Below are 5,216 nucleotides of genomic sequence, written 5' to 3'. Positions count from 1 at the left end.
CGTTGAAACTTTCTCGAGGTTCACTACAACGAGAAGATGTTGTTGGATGATTGATCAAAATGTACAAGGATGGATGGTGAATGTACAAGGGAGTTTGGAATTTCAAATGATCAAGTGTAAATGGCTTGGATGATGATTGCCATGGGAAAAAAATAAATAAATAAATAAACTGACCTGCCATATGAAACACCTGCCAGAAAACTGACACAATAGTCTCCCCGAGGGCACCGAAGTTTCTACTACCAGAGAAGCTGAGCTAAGGTCCGATAAATGACATGTTTGCCACTGATTCAGTCAGAATAGCTCGGTAATAAGATTCATTAACTGAGCTTATCATCTCGACCAAGCTATCTAACTGAGGTCAACCTCAGATACCGACCTCGACCTTGGAACATAGATATATGGAGAAAATATTGCACCGTATAAGAGCAGGATCGATCCAACGAGATCCTAGCCAAAAATCACGTCTATCGAGAAAAAATTGAAAATGTTCTCGAGAGCAAATTCCCACTCCAATATGGGCAACTCTAATATGGGCTCCTCAAATGTATCTAGCATATCCACTCAAATGCTCAAATTGTCTATCTATAAATACATCACCCCTTACCCTCTAAGGGAAGAAAAACGCACAAAATTCCCAGTTTTAACCACCCCCTCGCGCCCCCCCCCCCCAATTTTTTTAATATTGAGTGCATGTACTTGTGATCTACAGGTGGGGTTGCGGGTTCAAACAAATTTCAGCGATAAAAGTTTGGCGTCGTCCGTGGGAATGACAATAAAACTATTAAAAATCTCCCCAACATCAAGGACCCTAACTACCCTTTTACATCTCCCATCTTAATGGCTAAGGGAAGAAGAAGAGCATTGGCCACTTCCGACGAGCCAATACCAGAAGAACAGCCTGAAAACCGTCAAGCTTCAAGGTCAGGCCCCCAACCTAACCCTCCTTACCCAATGATCACACAAAAATCCCAAAATAGGAGAAGTCTGCTCATGTCTTTGGAAAATCAAGTCGAAGCTCTAACTAACAACATCGACCACACCATGAGAATATTACAGACACATCATCCTCTCCCCAATGACCAAAACATAGAGTTGGGAGCAATGACCAAGTAATCTCGCCCCCCACTTTTACCCCCGAATCATATGTAGCAAAAGATAGGCCAGCAAGAAGCAGGTGCATTCCCACACAAACTTTGGGAACCACTGAGCTTGCTAAGTCAGATATACGATATACACTGGAGAAGAGAAGGCGAGCTCAAGGAAAAGACCCAGAAGTCACAACAGAGAACAAGGTCCCGTGGGAGGAAAAACAGAAAGAAATCAAAGATCAGCTAGGGATATCCAACTGGCTTGTCAGGCCAAGGCCACTGCATCTGTGGATGCCCTACTCGAAGAAACCGAGCCTCCATTCACAAATGGCATTATGAAGTCCCAGCTAACCTTCAGATTCTGAATGCCCTAGATAACTCCCTACTTAGGATCAAGGGATCCAATTGAGCATCTGGTCTCCTTTCGAGCATCGATGGAACTCCACGATGCTTCAGGACCTGTAATGTATAGGGCAATTTTGCTGACATTAATAGGGGCCGCACGGAAATGGTATAGACACCTAAAGCCCAAATCCATCAACTCATTCGTACAGCTCAGTAAGGCCTTCATTACTCAGTTCATTGGTAGAGAGGACAGGAGAAATCCCACGACTCACCTCCTCACGACAACACAAAGAGATGATGAGATTTTAAGAGAGTACAATTTGCACTTTAACGCAGAAGCATTCCAAGTGGATGGCTACTCCAATCAAATAGCTCTTACCGCCATGATGGTTGGCCTTGGAAAGAATCTCCCAAATACTCTCGACAACCTGCTCAACTGAGCTCAAAAGTATTTAAATGCAGAGGAGTTGTTCAGCACGCAGAGGGCTACTTGAGGAGGGAAATAGCTCGGTAAGAAACAAGAAGTGAAATGAGGAGGGAGAGCCACCCGTTGCCAACTTGTAATGACCCTGGAAAATTTTGTGCTTATCTTTCCCTAAGTAGTTGTTTTTGGGGTAATTAGCGCTATACTCGATTGCTTATGAAATTCGCATCAATCACTTTAAATTCGATCTGCATGACTCAAAACTTGTAGATTAGTTAGCGCTATGTTACTCTGAAACCTGTGATCCATCGCTAAATCCAGTTGTTCTAGAGAATTTTTGGAAGTTCTAGATCGGACCTGGACCGCGCGTCGAAAGTCCGATTGCGATGATCTTAGGCTGTTGCGGTCACTTGGTTGGACTTGACCATCACCTCGAAAATCAAGTCCATGTGATGTTCTAGGTCGATTTGATTGAGTTCGGAGTGAAAAGTGTGAGAACGGTTGGATATTTATTAAGTTTTTATGAAATCTAAGTCGTGTCGCTTGCGTGACGATTTTAAGCAATCTGACCATTGGATTCTGACCTAATTTCGCCTTCTGATCAGGGAAGGTGGCCCAGGCATGTCCTTGTGCTTGTGGACCTGATCGAGATTCTGTGACCGTTGAATTGAGTGTGGTCTGCCACGGCTGATCTGAAGAGCCGGTCGGTACGAAAACTCAGCCTGACCTAGATCCATGGTCAGTGAGCTTAAGTCCGACCTTTCGTGGTTAAAGGCCCACCGGAAGTGCTTCGTTGGATCGAGAGAGGCTTGCTTTGGTTATAACCTAAGTATACCTTGTCCCTGGGGTTATTTTCATCAGTTTGAAGCCTATTTATAGTCCTTAAACCCTAGCTCTCTTTTCCATACGAATTTTCTCTAACCCTAGCTTGGAGAGAGAGTGGAAAAGAGAGAGATAGTGAGAGAGAAGTTGGTGAATCATCTTGAATTCTTTCCTGTTCTTCTACATCCTTGAACCTTCACTTTGAATCGTTATTCTGACGATTCTGAGTTCATCTTTGGGTAAGTTAACCTAACCTTAATATGTGTTAGAGCTTAGAATAGTCTTGGTGTTGTTGTATCTCATATCCATTCTTGCTTTAGGGTATTCTATCGCCGTTGACGAAGACAACTCGTCTGAAATCAGTTCCGTGTTCTTTTCTGGCTTAAGGTGCGGACTTTAAGTGTATAGGTTATGGTTTTCAAGGCTTGCAATCTCAGTTAATGATTTATTCTTGTTATGGACGAGATTTCACATGCCAAATGTTGTGTTTACTTTGTGTTCCTGATATGCATGTGTTATATTAAGATTTGTGTATTCTATGTGTATGTATAAAGTACCGTATACGTATAAAATATGCACTTGTGTTTGCCATGATTATTTGTCATGTATGTATGCTAGATGTATGTATGACAACTCCTTGATAAAAGGAATTGTTCAAATGCATGTATTTCAACATACGTCATGTATGTTGTGTTATGTATTCTAAGTGTTTGTAGAAATGCCTGAATGATCTAAAGCGTAACTTATTACACTATTTGCAGGCGTTGAGAAGCGATTCTCAACACTCCTATTGATGCGTATGATTTCCTTAATGTAAGTTACATTCCTTGTTATTTAATTTCAAGCATTTCTTATGCTTACATTTATGTTATGTTGATATTCTTCAAATGCTTGAGTACCTCATGATTGAAGTTGTTGTTCCATTACTGTTCTACATTTAATATGAATACCTGTTGTAGTGTAATGTATGTGGGACTATGATTAGTCCAGGAAATCGGTAATCTACCTTAAGGTTGTGGCTGAGATCACTTTCGCCACAAAGGACGTGATTAGACGAACCCGAGTCGTATTAGAGTTGTCGGCAGTGGTTTGGCCACGGGGAGTGTTTGCGCACTCTATGTCGTTCAATTCAACGTGCACTCGTGCTAGTCGAGTTCATCAAGTAACCCGATTATCCGATGTATGTTCACCATGTATGGACGCTACTGCTTGAATCTAGGGTACCGAACCTACCAGTGAAATCCTATTAACCATGGTACTTTGATCCGCAAAGACTCATGAGCCAGACATGGTGGTATGGGACACCGTGGTCGAGCTGTCGGCCTACGCTGGGGTGACGAGCCTCCCCGTAGTGACCAGTGAGCAACTAAACTCGTGAGCTGATTATGGTGGTATGGGACACTATATTCGTGCTGTCGGCCTACATTGATTGGTGACGAGCCCTTTGTAGTGACCTCGAGCATGCCTGGATACCGCATTGAGGTGACGAGCCTTGGTGTAGTAACGAAGGTATGATAGGCGTGCATTGATTGGTGACGAGCCCTTTACAACGACCTTCAACCATATGATCGTATGAGATGTCTAGGATTGACGACCCTAGAATGGATCACTGTTTGGATGGTGATATGAGGAAGGTACTTTAACTTCCCAATCCTGCTGTATGAAAAGGCCTAATAACAACTTGATAATCATGTTCATGCACCGCATTTGCATGTGTTTTGTAGATGTGGCGCACTTTGAGGCGATGTCATGCGTAACGTAAGATGAAGACGCTGAGGGTGTACGCGTGAGGGCACGCATCATTTTGCATACATCCTTGCATTAACAAGAGTACTTAGGATTTGTTTAATTGTTCTACTTTATTATTATGCTTGATTGAACTGATAACATGTTAACCAGTGCCTTATTGTTCCACTGAGTTGATCACTCACTCCCACGTTCTGGGGCGGTGTTAAACACCCGCCAGACTCTGTCTTAGGTTCTGATGTTGCAGATGCTGATGCGACTTCTGAGGCAGAGCGGGAGATGGATGATGATGAGGCCGCTTTCTCTTATATGCAGTTTTCAGACGGGTTCTAATGAGCTTGTTCTAATGCGCGGGATTTTGGGATTATTTTTGGGAAATTAAATGATGTAATTTATTACTTGTAATTTTGATAGCAACACTTACATTACGACCTGGTTTATGTATGTACTTCAGGGATTTGCACTTATACACATATATTTCTATAAGTCTTCCGCTTGCTTTATTCACTTATCCCTGAATTATATCTGTGCTTTGGCTTAATCTATTTCATATTTTATGCAATAATACAGACAACATACATCCATCATTAAATATGTTGCATAAGTGATGCTTTGGAACTCGGGAGCTGAGTTATGCTCGACCCCCGAATTTCAAGGCGTTACACAACTCCAAGAGGAAAAGAAAGGAAAACGACCAGAGCAACAGCCAACGACCTAACCGACATATGGAAAGCCCCTTCCATAGGTACACTCCCTTAAACACCATGCCGAAACAGGTGCGTATGGAA

Source organism: Magnolia sinica, chromosome 5 (genome assembly GCF_029962835.1).
Source record: "Magnolia sinica isolate HGM2019 chromosome 5, MsV1, whole genome shotgun sequence".
Classification (NCBI taxonomy): domain Eukaryota; kingdom Viridiplantae; phylum Streptophyta; class Magnoliopsida; order Magnoliales; family Magnoliaceae; genus Magnolia; species Magnolia sinica.
This window is presented reverse-complemented; position numbering follows the sequence as displayed.